Source organism: Melospiza melodia, chromosome 2 (assembly GCF_035770615.1).
Source record: "Melospiza melodia melodia isolate bMelMel2 chromosome 2, bMelMel2.pri, whole genome shotgun sequence".
NCBI lineage: Eukaryota > Metazoa > Chordata > Aves > Passeriformes > Passerellidae > Melospiza > Melospiza melodia.
In genome coordinates, this window is record NC_086195.1 from 112,034,424 (window position 1) to 112,049,269 (window position 14,846).

The 14,846-nt window shown below is 44.4% G+C and overlaps 1 protein-coding gene across 7 annotated transcripts in view; it reads left to right on the forward strand.

Moving 5' to 3' along the window:
* The first annotated feature begins 5,528 nt into the window (after positions 1-5,528).
* The window catches only part of FARP1 (FERM, ARH/RhoGEF and pleckstrin domain protein 1), a 214,472-nt gene continuing 205,154 nt past the window's right edge, over positions 5,529-14,846 (forward strand). Inside the window, exon 1 of one of the 7 annotated variants that reach the window (XM_063149575.1) lies at positions 5,529-5,793. The gene's annotated coding sequence lies outside the window, so the exon portion shown is untranslated. Of the gene's footprint in view, positions 5,794-6,009; positions 6,028-6,469; positions 6,651-14,846 lie in introns of those variants that run through there. The other 6 variants (XM_063149572.1, XM_063149568.1, XM_063149573.1 and 3 more) reach the window with 6 other exon arrangements.

Consider the following 14,846-nt stretch of genomic DNA (forward strand, 5'->3'; position numbering starts at 1 on the left):
AACTGGGCTTCTGCTCTGACATTTAGGAATGGGCTGATTTTAGAGGCTGCCTTCTGAAATAGTAAATTAATAGGCTGAATTGATGTTTGCTTTGACAGGTTTTACAGTTGCTCCCCACAGCCAGATTCAGAGGTTCTAGACACTAAAACAGAGAATATGACAATGGAGAAGACAATAACTGAGCCACCTGTTGTAAAAATAAAACGTCTGCCAGCCAGCATGAAATCAGAAAGGACCCATGGGAGACCCTGAATGCAACAGAGCCCCAGATAAGGCTCCCCCAGCACTACTTTGAAGTGGGGATTATCCCAGAGGGATCTATTCAAACACACTGATGTGTTCCAGATGTATTCCCCTGTAGAAGGTCACAGCAAAAATATTGGCGGGAAGTGTTGAGGAGAGAAGAGATTTATTGTTTTCATGGGAATCTTTAAGTCTGATAATGCTAAAAGCCATGTTTAATGCTCTGTATTGTTCTCATTTTCATATTTGCAAGGGGACTCATTTCAGCTGTGTTTAGTTATGGTATAAATTATAAGGGGCTGCAAAAATTGGGTGTTTTTTGTTTAAAACCACACTTTTATCAGTCCAGGTATTTAAAAGGTTCTTCTTCATCATGCAGTTAATCAGTTTCAAAATAATTTAATAAATTCAGTTGCACTTTCCTCCTGGACAAGTATAACATTTTTTGTTTCTCTTTTGTTTGTTTCATTGTTTCTTTAAACAGATAACCAGTTTGCTCTGTCCAAAATTACAAAAACAATGGAAGAGAATGAACTATGATGCTGGGAGTTATATCCTAGGCTCTGAATTCTAAAGACACATTCCTATTTAAAACATATGTAGTTTTCTTCTCCAAAGTAGTATTGAAAGATTAATGTGGCCAGTTTGTATGAAATCTCTTCATCTGATAAGACTTTCCCTTATCACTTCTCTCTCCTCACCATGACAGAGTTTCTGATGAAAATACTGGTATAGAATATGCATTTTGTCATGATATTCAGTGTTCTTCTTCCCTTCTTTGGGAGAAAAGGTGAATGTGGATTGTAGGAGAGGAAGCTGAATTTGAACAGCAAATTGAATTTTTTTTTAACTTAAGAAACATTTGTATTTTTCCTTGGTTTTTTTTTTCTTGAATATTAGGATATTTGTTATTTCATAAATTATTATTTTATCAATAATTATAAAAATTATTATTTTTTCATTTATACTGCAGTAGTTGACAGTTTTGTCCATTAATGAACACTTTGGAAATGTCAGTGTCATTTAGAAACAAACATTTTTTTCCTAACTTGGATTTGTGAGTGGGAAAAAGCAAGCAAGCACCAAAAAGGTATAAGATGATGTAGTCTGTGTAGTTTTGAGGAGTATAAATTGTTCACAAATTTCAAATGAACTTTCTAGCTCTGAAGTTTCAGAGACGATTCCTCTGTGAACTGTTGCACTGTTGATGGCCTGAGCACAGACACGCAGCTAAAGTAACACTCATTATCCTGAAACAGGCAAACTGGACCACACAAGGTAAATAGGACAATGTGCAACCGAGGGGATGTTGTTGGTGTGCTGAGGCTGGGGAGAGGAGCTTGTTACAGCTACTTGACATGCAAAATTCTCTTTATATAAATTCTTAGGGACTTGGGAAACTTGTAAGCACCATTAAAAGACTCTCTCTTAATTCATGATATTATACCCCTTGAGCAGGCAGTAAACAAAATCTGTTAATTAGCTGGCTCTAAGTGTCTGAATGGTTCCTTTTCAATGTTTGAGTATTTCTTTCACATGGAAATCCTGAAATTTGAGCCTAGAAATTCACTCCTGTGCCAACTGGCTAAATACTTGGGTTTTTTTCTCAAAAGCTAAGACAGTAGTACTGCTAGTACTATACACTATTATGAAAACTAAAAGACCACTGCCTCTTGCTGTAAGTTGAACATTGCCTTCCAATGTAGAAGCAAGAAAGACACATTGCTTCAACATTAGTAATCTCAACAGAATAGGCAGGGGCAATCTTAACAGCTGATCACTCTAATAATATTTCGAGAAGACATGGACAAGAATATATTGCAAACAAAAGCCTTTGAAATGTAGAGGGAATTCCAAATGCTACAAAATGTGTAATAAAAATAATGGTGGAAGATGGATAGCTCTGTCACATTCTTGCACTGAAATTAGCAAAAACTGATGGGTTACACAAGTTAACATAAAGGCATATGAGAGCCTAAAAGTGACCAAACACCATAGGCTTGCAAGACTGAGTCCCAAACCATGTTTATGCAAGAACACACTGATAAATCTAGCAGGGAAGTATTTGCTGAAAGCATCTTTGAAACAAAATTTTAAGCTCCAGGGAAAATATCTGTGGAATGTTTAATGAAAAAGAATTAGTAGACTTCTGAAATAGATGGATTTCACTTGGGGCATCATCTTAGCTTCTCACCTTAATGAAACATAGCAAAACATGAACTCAACACATATTGTAAAGCTCACAAAAGAGGAATAGATTTTAAGGTCAGAAGGACCACTGAAGAATCCAGTATGACCTTAGTGTAAACCAGACCAAAGGATTTAATCCAAATATTCGGTGTTTGAGTCCAGTAATTTAGTTAGAAAAGCACAGACAGGCAAACAAGCTCCTACATGGGAGGTGAAAACAGAAATTGCAAGTACTCTGCCTTAACTGCCTGCATACACACATACCTTGTAGAGCCTCACAACATACAGGAGAAAGTGGTGAAAAAATAACTGCACATCATCCCAGGATATGAGAGCTGTGAAAAAGTGAAGGCTTTCCAGAGATCTGCGTTTGTATCACGTTGTAGCTGCTGCTATTTCTTTCCTAACAAGAAAAGGCAGAAGATGCAGAGACGCAGTCTCTCAAGATGACAGAACCCTTTTAGCACACTTCTCTCCTTCCCTTCCTTTTCCTTGGGTTCTCCTTTATCTGGTAAAGCAGAAACTAATAATCTGAAATCCAGTTCCAGCTCTTCTCTTCCTTTTCAGTGGAGGTAGACAAAGCTTGTCTTGTTTGCTTTCAGAAACATGAACTAATTAGAACCATTTTTCTAATTTCAGTGACTTTTCAAAAACAAAAGGCTTTTCTCTCAAATTCTCCTGTTTATTTGATGTACCAACAAATTCCACATCTTGTTCAACAGGGAAGAAAAGTAACCTACTGTGCTACAGGAAACTAACAGCAGCAGTGAGTGCTTTTCTCAGCTATCACATCGGAAGAGTGCAAGATGCTGCCACTTGCAATTTACAAGACAGAAATACCTTTTAAGGAAAGATTGCTGTCTTCTCAGATGTTGTCATTGGTTGTCATTGACAGCCTTCAGAAGACGCAAGAATCGAAAGGTTAACTAAATAACCACATGCAAACTTGCCCATGGCTGCTGGAGAACTGTCCAACACCTTACCAGCTTTAAGGTACACCACTCAAGGCAGTATTTCGCTGCTGCTTTTTGGAGCTTGGTAAGAAATGGTCAATAGCGGCAAGGCAACCTGTTACTTTTGTTCAGTGCCGAGAAATGCCACTCAGACTTGGAAGGCATTGAAGATGACATCATACATTCGAATTAGATTACAACAACTCTTTTGTTAGGTGCGAATGAGGCATTAGCGATCTGGAAGTGTAGATAAAAAGCACCAGGAAATTCTAAATGTTAAATGCTGCCACTCTTGAATAAGAGTTAAAGCTGCTGATAAAGTAAGAATTCGGGGAAAGGCAATCTTTTTATTATGTCAGTGGTTTTAATCACAGTTCCTATGGTCAGGCACTCGGATTAGCTGGTCCTCATTGGTCCCTTCCAACGAAAACACTATCTCTTTTTACTCTATTTCTATTCTATTTGCATTCTACGTTGTCAGAATGAGATGTCTTTCTTCTGGATCTTCTACAGACCGTTCATATTGCATGGAAGAAGTTTTGTGAGAAATAACATTATTTTTCAGGTATTGACAGGTAAAGGCTGTCAAATTCCAGCTTTTAACTCAGTAATTGATGAACTTTTGATTAAGGTTTCAGGGTTGACTAGAGAAATTATGATTTCTTGATCTCAGGAGGTTTGCTGGCACATGCACTGAGGTATTTGTAGTGAGGTTTGTGCACAGAGAAGCCATGCTGTTGACAGCAGAGGAATTTATCTTCTGGAATTAAGCAAGGTCAAGGCTTGGACAAAGAAAATATAGAGATTGCATTATTTTTTTTCCTCCTGTGATTAAAAACTAGATAGCAGCATGGTTCCTCAAATAGCCTTTAAGCGCTAGTTGCTCAGAAGGTTTGCTTTACAAATACATCCTAGTTTAGCGCTCACTCCTGGGTCACTGAGAGAACTTCAAAGACCTGGAGGGTCTTCCCTGCATCACTCATTCGTGTGCACCACCCCGTCTTCTTCCTGGAAAAGCATGGGATGAGAGACCGGAGAAGGCTCAAAGAGATGCATGCTGTAACCCTTCAGGCATGCAAATGCAAGGGGGCGATTTAAGAGCTGCTGTATGCAGACAACTCTGCTGGCCCTAGGTGTGACAGCCTTTTTGCCGGAACTCCAGATCTCTGAGGGAATGCAGTCTCTGAGGAGGCAGCACCCAGCCCTGCCCTCTGCCCGCTCTCGGCTCCTTTCTTCTGATGTGCTGAAAACTGGCGAGAGGCAGAACCTGAAGCCCAGATTGCTGCTACTGGTTAAACTTTACTGATCTATGTTTGTCTAACGAGGACAAAAATAGAGTTTATGACAAAGCTGTACCTATAAATGTGAATACAGCTCACACACGCCCCGTCCTTTGGTTTCCCTGGCACCTCAGACAAGCGCTTGGGGCTGAGTGTGGAGGGACATCTCCCAGCGCATGAAGCACGGCTCTGTTCCCTGCTGGCTCCTGAAGCCTCGCTCCTAGAACAGAGGAGCCGGGGCACCATTAATGCACACACAGCCCCTGAGGCACCGTCCTCACGACCCGCCTACTTCCACAGCCTCACGCCTGTCGGCGAGCAATTCCTTCTCTGAGGAAGGGTGGCGGGGCACGGCCCTCCTGCGGGGTGTCCCGCTGGCCACCTACGCCCGATGGTCCCCAAAATCCACAGGAAGGGACAGGGACCTCCGGGGCCTCCCGCTCTCCCTGCCCCGGGGCTGCAGCCAGGTTTAACCCTTCCCGTACACCGCGGCCACCTGGGCGCTGCTCGTCCCTGCTGGTGCCCGGGGGCGGAGGTAGAGCAGAATGGGGATATCTGGAGCCCCCCCGGCCCCGCAGCGGTGCAGGGCGGTGGTCGCCGCGCCTCCACCTCTCTCCGGCTCGGGCTGCCCGGGTACCGCGGCCGGGGCGGGCACCCCGCTCGCTGCGCCGCCGGCAGCTCCGATCCGAGCGGCCGCCGCCGCCCGCGAACGCTGGAGGGGGCTCTCGGCCACCTCCTCCCGCCGGCGGCTCCCCCTCCGGGAGGGGGCAGGGTTAGGGGAGGGAGGTGCAGCCGCGGCAGAGCGGCGGCGAGCGGCGTCCAGTTCCCGCTCCCCCGGTCCGCGGGCGGCAGCAAGACCGGCTCCTACGCCGCCGCCTGCCTCCCTTCTCCTCCGCGCCGGCCCGGTGGGCTCCCCGCGCTGCCAAGCCGGACATGGCGACCCTGCTCCTGCGAGCCCCTCGCTGTCCTCCTCTCCCTGCCGCCGCCGCTCCTGCCGCCGCCTTCTCCTCCTCCTCCCCGCGGAGCTTTTAATGGCTCGGACCTCCGGCGGCCAAGCGCGACTGCCCCTGCACCAGCCGCAGCGAGGAGAGCCGGCGGGAGCCCGCGCCGCCCCAGCCCCGCGCACGGTAAGGGCGGCACGGCAAACAATGGGGCCGGGCGGGAGCGGCGGCGGGTGGCGCCCGCCCCGCCGGGCACCGCGGCCGGGGCTGCGGGGTGAGCGGCGGGACCCGCCCGCGGGGCGGCCGGGGCGGGCGGCAGCCGGCGGCTCCGAGCGCCGCCCCCGGCACCGCCGCCCCCTCCCCGGGCGGTGACAGCGCGGCGGACACCCCGATCGGCTCCGAGTAATCCCATTACCGCGGGTAATCCGCGGGCAGGCTCCGCGCAGAGCGGCGCCCGGACCGCTCGCCCTTCCCCGCGTCCCTGGGCTACCGCGGCCGAGTGCAGTCCGGGCGGCGGCGAGGGCGGCAGCGCAGCTTGTGCCTTTTGTTTCGCCCCGGGCTGGGACCCGGCCCCCGGTGCCGGCGGCGGGGCGGGAGCCCTGGAGGTGCCGGGCGGAGTTGTAAGGACGGCCCGGGGAAGGGTTTAGCCCGGCCGGCAGCCGGCGGGGAGGTGCCGCTCCGGGGGGCGTGCGAGGGCAGCGCCTCCCTCCCGCCTCTGTTCGGGGCGGCCCCGCGGGGACGGGATGGGACGGGACAGGCTCCCGCTCGCTCCTGGCCAGGCCCACCACGCCGGGTTTCCCGAGTGGCTGCAGCGGCTGCAGCCGCCCGGTTCTCCCTCGCTCCCTCCCTCACACGCAGGGGTGCGCAGCCTGGGGGACTCCGCACCTCTGCCATCACCGTGCCCGTGTCCAGGCTGGCGAGTTCGCCGGTTCCAAACCGAACGTTGCCTTCTTTTCGTTATGCTCAGCCTCAGAGAGCCGGGAACCGCTGGGCAAAGTTTAGCGTAAACTGCAGCTTATTTCCAGAGCGGGAGCTCATGTGCGGTAGGCCTACTCAGCTTCTGTGATACGGCTGCTTTCTCTCTTTTCAATGCACGTGTAAACTCCTTGGAGTTGATTTAAAGTTGCCGGATTTGCTTGATTGCCGGCATGAAATTACTCTGTAGCGTATCTTTTTCGGTCACAGCCTTCTTACTTGGGTTACCTTCAAAGAGATTTGTCCCTCGAGTGTGGAAAGGTGATTGCTCTAAAAGAGCAGCATCGATCAGCTGTTCTGTTATTCATATCTCTCAGATACCTTGACTCCTGCTCCACATTGCTTCCAATTCACAGCAAGCAGCTGATGCTGGAATCAAGCCGAGAAAAATAAATTTCTGGAGCAGGTCACTTAAGAAAACCCCCCAAAGTTCTCTTTGAATTAAGATACCTCTTTCCTCTACTTTATGCAAGAATTGTGATATCTAGCTAATTGGTGGATCTGAGCCTTTTAGAAATGCTCCTGCCTCCCAGGAAAGTCCCAAATCCTCTTAGCTGTGCCTCACGTGTCCGACCTGCCGGGCTCTGGGAGCTCGGGGCTGGCTCACGGGACAGGGCAGGACAGGAGGGGGCTGTGTGTGCTTTCCCTGCCGTGCCCATGAAGCGACCGCGCTCTTGGTGAGAGCTCCTCATTTTCCCCCTTTTGCCCTGGCCTTCTCCAGTGGCAGAAGTGCCCAGCAAAGGGTAACAACTCTTGTGGCTCAGGAGTCCCGCCAAATGTTTGTGCTTTCCAGTTGAGAACTTCATTCTTTTAGATACGGTTTTGCTCCAGGATTTGGCAGACTCTCTTTTTCTTTGCAAATAACTAAGATGAGGGGTTATATGTAATATATTGAATTACGGTGGCTATTTTTGAAATCTTAGACGTGGCTGTAACGGTCCAAACATGGTGCAAATTCTTCTGTCCCTATGGAATTAAGTTCAAATGTAGAACTGCAGATCCCTGTGGAAGGCATAGTTGGCAGTAGGGTGAGTTTGTCATAATGACAAGGGGTCGAAAGTTGTATTTCTCTGCTTGTTTTTTTGCAATAACTTGTACAATCAATTAAATTACTGTTTTTCTGCACTCTTTTTTGAACAAACCAAACACACTAGGAAAGTGGACAACATATTCAACAGCAACGTAAAACTTCAAATAGTCAAAAGTTGGTATGAGATTGAATATGTAGTATCCATGCTTGACTTTTATTTAATGGCTGGACTTCAAATTGGATTTTTTCCTTTTTTTTTTTTTTCCCTCAGGTTGACAGAGTTCATTAGTCATTTTGTAATCAATATCTTTAAGCATGCTACTTGTAACTAAACTTTTTGAAATGAAATTGTGGAAGATAAATGACCTGAGGGGAATCACCGCTTAAATGTGATGATTTGAAACAAGAAAAAGAAAGACTTGCCCTATGAGATGTATTTCTGCATTAAAATTCAGATAGAGAATTCTGAATTTGTAGAGTTACTCAGTAAATTTTCCCTGCTGATTTTTAGATTAATTAAACTTAGTAAAAAATCCAAACTTCCACTTAAAAAATTCATGTGTGATGATAATTAGCGAGTCTTCTAAAAAGAAAATATATAAAAAATTTTGACATTGATGAATACGAGGCTGCCAGTTCCGGCAGCTTTTTAGATAATGTATGCTTCATGATGGAGCTATGCAAAAGAAATGCTTCTCTGGTTTGAAATATCCTTACATTAAGTCTTTACTTGCTCTTGGGCATGCTTTTCTTGAAGGGCCTGGCTGCTGTGGAGAGTCCCAAGCTATGATGTTAGGGCATGGAGCTGGGGAAGGTGCTCCTGGGGTACCCATAGTGTCTGTAGGTTGTTGGGCAGAGAAACCCCAAGGTTCAAGAGTCAAACGTTCATCCCCAGCTGAGCTGGTGCCCTCAGGTTTTACAAGGTGAAAGAGAACAGTGTTGGCTGTTCCTTGCTTGTTAGTGGTTGTCCTTCCCTCTTTCCCGAGACTGGAATTTGAAGTGCAGGGCAGTGCTCTGACCTTGGCCTCTCCTCTGCTCCATTTGGGGAAAAGCAGATCTGCATCTTGCTGACTGCAGCGGGGATCTGGATCCAGAACTTCCAGAGGATTGACTCAACTCATCTTTTCAAGCTTATGTTCATATTTAGGAAGTATTTTTTGTAACTGTAGGATTGGGTTACAAACCCTGATTATATACATAAACGAAGCTCTTGGTGGATGCTTTCAGCACTTAAACCTCTGTGTTACTAATCTTGGTTAAATTCTAGTGCTGAATCAATGTATTAGCATTGTGCTTTTCATGCTGCGCTGTTAGCATTCAGGACTAAACTTACTGAGTTTGGTTTCTGGTTTGTTTTTATTCCCCCAACTGTTTTTTCATGGTTCTTGTCTTTGCCAGTGCCCCTATTTTATATTGGCTTTTTTAGAAAAGCATGATAAAAATCCTGTTTATTGAATTTGGGTCCACCAACCAGTTCTGCTTTTTCTGTTTCTTCTTTTAGAAATTGGCATGTTTATTTTAAACGGCCCTTTCCAGACTCAGTTTCTTGACTTTGAAAGCTTGCAGTTTGTGTATTTTCTTTCTTTATATTTTTCCTTTTTTTTGTGTACTTTTTTGACTGGCTGAGTAGATGGTGAAGTTTGTAGTTTACAGATGGACCACTGAACTCAGGCATAAGGGAACAGCTTGTTTTTCTGGTTGTAAAGGCTCAGAAGACTAATTACAGAGGTATAAAAGGTCATCAGGCTCAAGTCAGCTTTGAATTTGTGCAAAATGTCAGTAAATGTGGCCTGCAGAAATGTAGGCAAATCAGACAGATCAGTCTTTGTGGGTTGTGGGCACTATCTTCTTTGTCATCAATTGCAGCATGATGAGCTTTCTGACCTTGTCTGCAATGAAGCAGACTTGATTAAATGTTATGAGAAAGGAAAATATGATATGCCTTTTGGGGGATTTGAGAAGCAGGGATGATCCTTTGCAACTACATTTCTTTTCCCTTATTCTGGAAATATAAATGGAGGAAATTGTTCCTCATGCTTGGTTGTCAAAAAGGACTTAAAGAAAAAAAGAATGGTGTCTCTGTTAGCTGGTACTCAAACAAAATGAAGCTTTGTTGGCAAAGTTCAGGAAGGTGCTAAAGTTCTGTTTTCTGTTGATCTCATGTGGGAGCTGATTTTTGTAGTGTGCCCTTCAGTGTTACACAGTGAAGTCTGTACACCAAAATCTGGTTTTGTGTCGCTGTATAATACAGAGGAAAAAACTTTCTCAAGCTGTGAAATCTAGATATTGAGGCTTTCAGGAGATTTTTGTACAATACCAGTTTGTTACTAGGCATGAGGAAAACTGGGGAGTTGGGTGATATTTTGGTGTAAGGCAGGGATGATGTTTGCAGACATTATCTTTCTCAGCTTATAAATTGGGTGTAGTGATAAAAGCCCCTGGAACGTGGGAGGCTGTGTCTCTGAGATGCTGCTTCCCTTACTGGTGCCTATGCTCTGCTCTGGTGCCTGCCATTAAAATCAGGTTTTTGGTGTCAGCACTGGAGGTTGCTGACCCATGGCACAAGATTTATCAAATGTGTAGCAATGTTAACAATGACTTCAATCCCCATTTCCTTCCAAACATGCTGTCCTGGGGTGGGGAGAAATTAATGGTTTGGACCTTGGAGGGTGACTGAATTTGCCATAATGGAACTGTGTTAAGAAGCTATTACACTCCCATTTGACATGTGATCCTGCTGTCTTGTAAGGCTCTCTAAATTGCTGTTTCAAGTTCACTGCCTTGTTAGGGGTAACAGAAGTGAAAAGTTATGCAACCAAAGGGGACCCCTCCTCCCCTAGGTATAGGTCTCCCCAGAGCATCTATTTCTATAACACCAGGTATTGAGGTGTATAATACACAAAATATTACAGAAATTCAGCAGCAGATGTGTCCCATGGCCAGTTTTATCTGAGGAAAAGCTGTGACTTTCTGAGCAGATATACCAGTATCAAGCCATCCTTGTTTGAAACAATTGTGTTTGAGCTCAGGCACTGTGCTCTGTGTACAGAGGGAATATGGCATTGCTGCCTGGGGGACCTGGGTTGTCTTCCACAAAACATTGCTGGGGAAGAACACACTTTTTTGTGGGTCAGAAGGTGACTCACTGGTAAACTGGAAACCCTAGCAGTAACAGGAGGGAGTTGCTATTGTTGGGTGCTTCCTTTTCTGCTCTGGGGTGCTGCTTCTGCTGGCCACCACTGGCCTTTCTGCATCTTTCATGGCTGATTACTGCAGGCCCAGTAAGTTTGATCGCTGGTCACCAATAATACTGATGACTGTGCCTCCTTAATCAAGGGCCTTTATTTTCAGTCACCTGCACCACAGACATGGGTCAAGAAAACATTTGTCAGTGTATTCTGACAGCACGAAGGGTCTGTCTGCTGAGTAACCTGAGTGCATTTAACTGGCTCTTTCTATGCCACATCGAGCATTTTTCTGTTGGTTACACTCTTCAAGTAATTTATTTCTGTGCCTGGATTAAGAACCTGAGCTGCAGATGTTATGTGTTCACTCTTTCAACCTCGGAGTGTTATTTTTGGATGTGTCCCAGCCTCTGTCTCTCCCCTGAACAATACTAAAGGTGTTCTGCAGGGACCTTTGCTAGCCTAGCAGTGGAGCACTGGCAGGCTGCTCATTAGTCTTTTATGTCTCTCCTTATCAGCTTTACTGAGAAACTCCCTATCGCTTTGGTTGCACATGTTAGAATAATTAGGCTTCCTGTTCAGCAGGTTTGTGTGGCATTGATTTTGGCCTGAAAGTTCAGGGGAGGGGAAGGATACCATTAAATTATATGCAATAGGATACCATAAAATTATATGTCTTCCATAGTTGCCTTTTTTTTCATTCTGAGTTGGGTTTAAAACATATTATTACACAAAGAGGGGCAGAAATCTCAGGCAGACTTTAATGCTACTTAAAAGGGAGGTGGTTTCCCTTGCATTAATAAATAAGTGAACATAAATCTTGAATTTCTTAGAGGAAAAGAGGATGTGATGATTTCACTGTTCAGTTGGAAGAGAGCTTCTCATAATTTGGAGGCTCTGGGATCACAGCAGGTATCAGACAGACTTGGAGCATTTCCCTGGCCACCCTGGTCTTCCTATGATTATGGGAAGGGAGGATGGGATGTTGTTTGGGGATTAAGTATTTTTTTTTTTTCTGTCCATCTCTCTCGTATTTCCGGTTATTCTGGAGTTTGCTGTTGCTTGTGGCTTACCATCAAAGTGAACTTAATTTGATTTGGTTTTATTTTGTTAATTCTCTAGTCTTATGATTGCAGTAACAGTGATTACAGCTGAGGAGTCTCTGACCAGCTAGTTCTCTGTATAATAGCAGTGTCTTTTTCAGATTAAGGAAAAGTAAGATTTGTTTAGTTTGTCCTGCCTAAGGTTATTTTCTCAAACATTCAGCTTAAAAAGGAAGGTAAAGCTCTTGTGAAAGTAAGAATGTACTGAAATCATGTTGATTTTTTTTTCCTCAGGAGTTTCCGATTTTCCAGGAAATGGCTAGTGTTCAGGCTCTGAAAAATACAGAAAATATTAAAGGGAGAAATGGAAAGGGGGCATTCAGTTGCTGTACATTTTAGAAAATGAAGCGTTTTTGAACTAAATAGTCCGCTTGCATTTTAGAAGTTAAACTTTGTGTGAATCTCTGAGATTAGCCTCCTTAGTTAATATTAATTATTTTTTCAATTTGAAGACCTCAACTCCTATTTTATCATGGTGGGAATTCCTGCTGAAAATCTGTTTTACACTGTGTTTGTAAGACCTAAAGCCATTGTGTTTGCCTTTAACATATTAAACATTCAATAGTGCTTTTTAAGCAGAGGCATCAATTAGTGCATGTGGGAAGATCGACTCTGTGGTTATGCCATTGTAGCCTGTGTTGTTCATTAGCCATTTTGGGTGAATTGATTGGAGTAATATGGAAAATAACATTGTTTAATGTTTTGGTGCAGAGTGCCATTTTCCCCTCCTGTGTCCTTTGAAATTTTGATCATAATTTTCAGTACTATGAAGGAGAAAATACTAGAAGCCATTAAAAAACCCCACAAAATACTAGAAGCCATTAAAAAAAAAAAAAAAGCAAAAAGGAAAATGTATCTACAATGTGAGGTCAATAAATATTAAACTTGAACCTAGCAGAAAATACCTTCAAAATGTCTCAATAGCAAATAAATAAAAGAAAATCAAGACAGATGGTGTGATAGTATTGCAGTGGGGAGAAGAGCAAGTGACTCTACCATTTGAATGCAGAAAATGTTTTAAAAGGCATTCTAATTAAGTGCTGCTCACAGCTCTGCTTTTAATAGTAATATTTGAATACTGAGATAGGTCCCGAATGGTACAATTCCAAGGGTGTAGGATCCATTTGCCTAAAACATGTGAGTCGGAAGTGAACCTCTAAGAGAAGCATTTCTAAACAGACCTGTGAGAGAGGAGAAGCTTTTGGTGGTAACTTTATGGGGCAGGCTTTTCCATCTCAATATTTTTTTTCACACTGTTTACAAATAAGGCTTGAACGGTAGTGCTGCGCCTTTGTTTTTGAGTGTTCTCTGTCTGTACCTCAGTAAACCGGCAGGCAGCTTCAGCCATGCCAGGCAAGCAGTGAAGCTTAATTAGAAAGTGAGTGGTGGGTAGAGGAGAGACTCGGATGCCTGCAGCTGCTGCTGGAGGTCACCTGTGCTGCCTGTCAGCTGTGCCTGTGGCATGGGCATGTGTGCGGCTGGTCCTGTCCGGAGCTGATGCGGCCTCCTGCCATCTAATTAGCAAGTCAGTAAATAGGACAGTGTCAGGAGAGGGTCTGGCAGGACAGGGAGGGTGGGGTGGAGCCAGCAGCGCTGAGGGAAGAGCATCGCTTGTGTGGAAACCAAAACATCACTTGTGTGGAGACCAGAGCATCACTTGTGTGGAAAGCAGTGCCTGTTACTGGCTCTGTCACCACGCGTGAGCACTTCTACATGCTGGCTCTCAAGGGCAGGAAATAAGTGTGGCACTGACGAAGCCTGTTCAGAAAGTGACATCTTCATCAAAAACCTTGCCCATATTGACACCAAGCACAGTTTCCCACAGTTATCTGGGAATGCTCCCTGGAGCTGTGAAGTTCTGTGACTTTATCTAATGAAGTACCGAAGACACGATGCAGGAGACGGATATCTGCATGATTTTTAACTCCTGCTGTCCAGCTTTTAAAATGCAAATCAAGGACTATTACACATTCTGAACCAAGAAATTATCCAGTGGGCAATGCTGTGGACTCAAGCATTTGTGCCTTAATTTTGTGTGCAGTGTGTGCGCACTGAGGCACCAGAGGAATCTCTGGAGCAGTTTCTAGTTGTAATAATGCTTCAAGGGTCATTTGAAGCTATGGACAAGCAAATAACACTTGAGAAAACCCAACACAGGGAAGCCATTCCTGTCTTCCTGAATGAAGAGAATGTGCATGATGGAGGTGAGCTAGGGACTAATAGCAGCATTCTGCAACTATATGACTGCAATATTAGATCACTGTTGTGATGGAGTAGGGTGTGTGTATGTTTTTCTACATCTGATGAGAAGAGGGAGCTCAGAAGAATTTTCTTTTTCTGGAACCAGGATATGTAGCCTTTTCATTTTCTCTGCTTTAAAAAAACCCTAACAACCCAACAGTCTATATATTCAAGAAAATTCAGACATACATCTGAAAGCATTAAAACTGAAGACACTGTTGTTCTTAACTGAGTATTTGCTAGGCTTGCTTTGACTCCCTTAAATCCGTTAGTGGAATTTTTTCGGGCAGTACATAAAACTAGTAAATTTTATTTCAAAGTTCTTTTCCTCAAAAGTGAGAATAATGTTTGAACATACATGCATTATGTTAAAATTTGAAATATTTAAAGCAGAAAATAGGTGATATAATGAGAACAGCCAATACACAGAGAAAGAATGACATATTAAAGAATAATTATTAAAAGCTGGAGTAGTTAGCTGTAGAGTTGGTGAGCTGTTTGAGCATGTACCACAATGGATGGATATAAGTAACAGCACTACATTTTTTTCCCTTCCTGTGTCATGTAAAGAAAATAACAGAGAGCTAGGGATGCCTCTTCATCTTTGTATTTGAATTTTTTGCATGATCAGTGTGATATGAGGATATTTAGAGCTGTGGAGTGAGATAAAGTCTGTCCGTCAAGAAAGCTCAAAAAATTTAATTC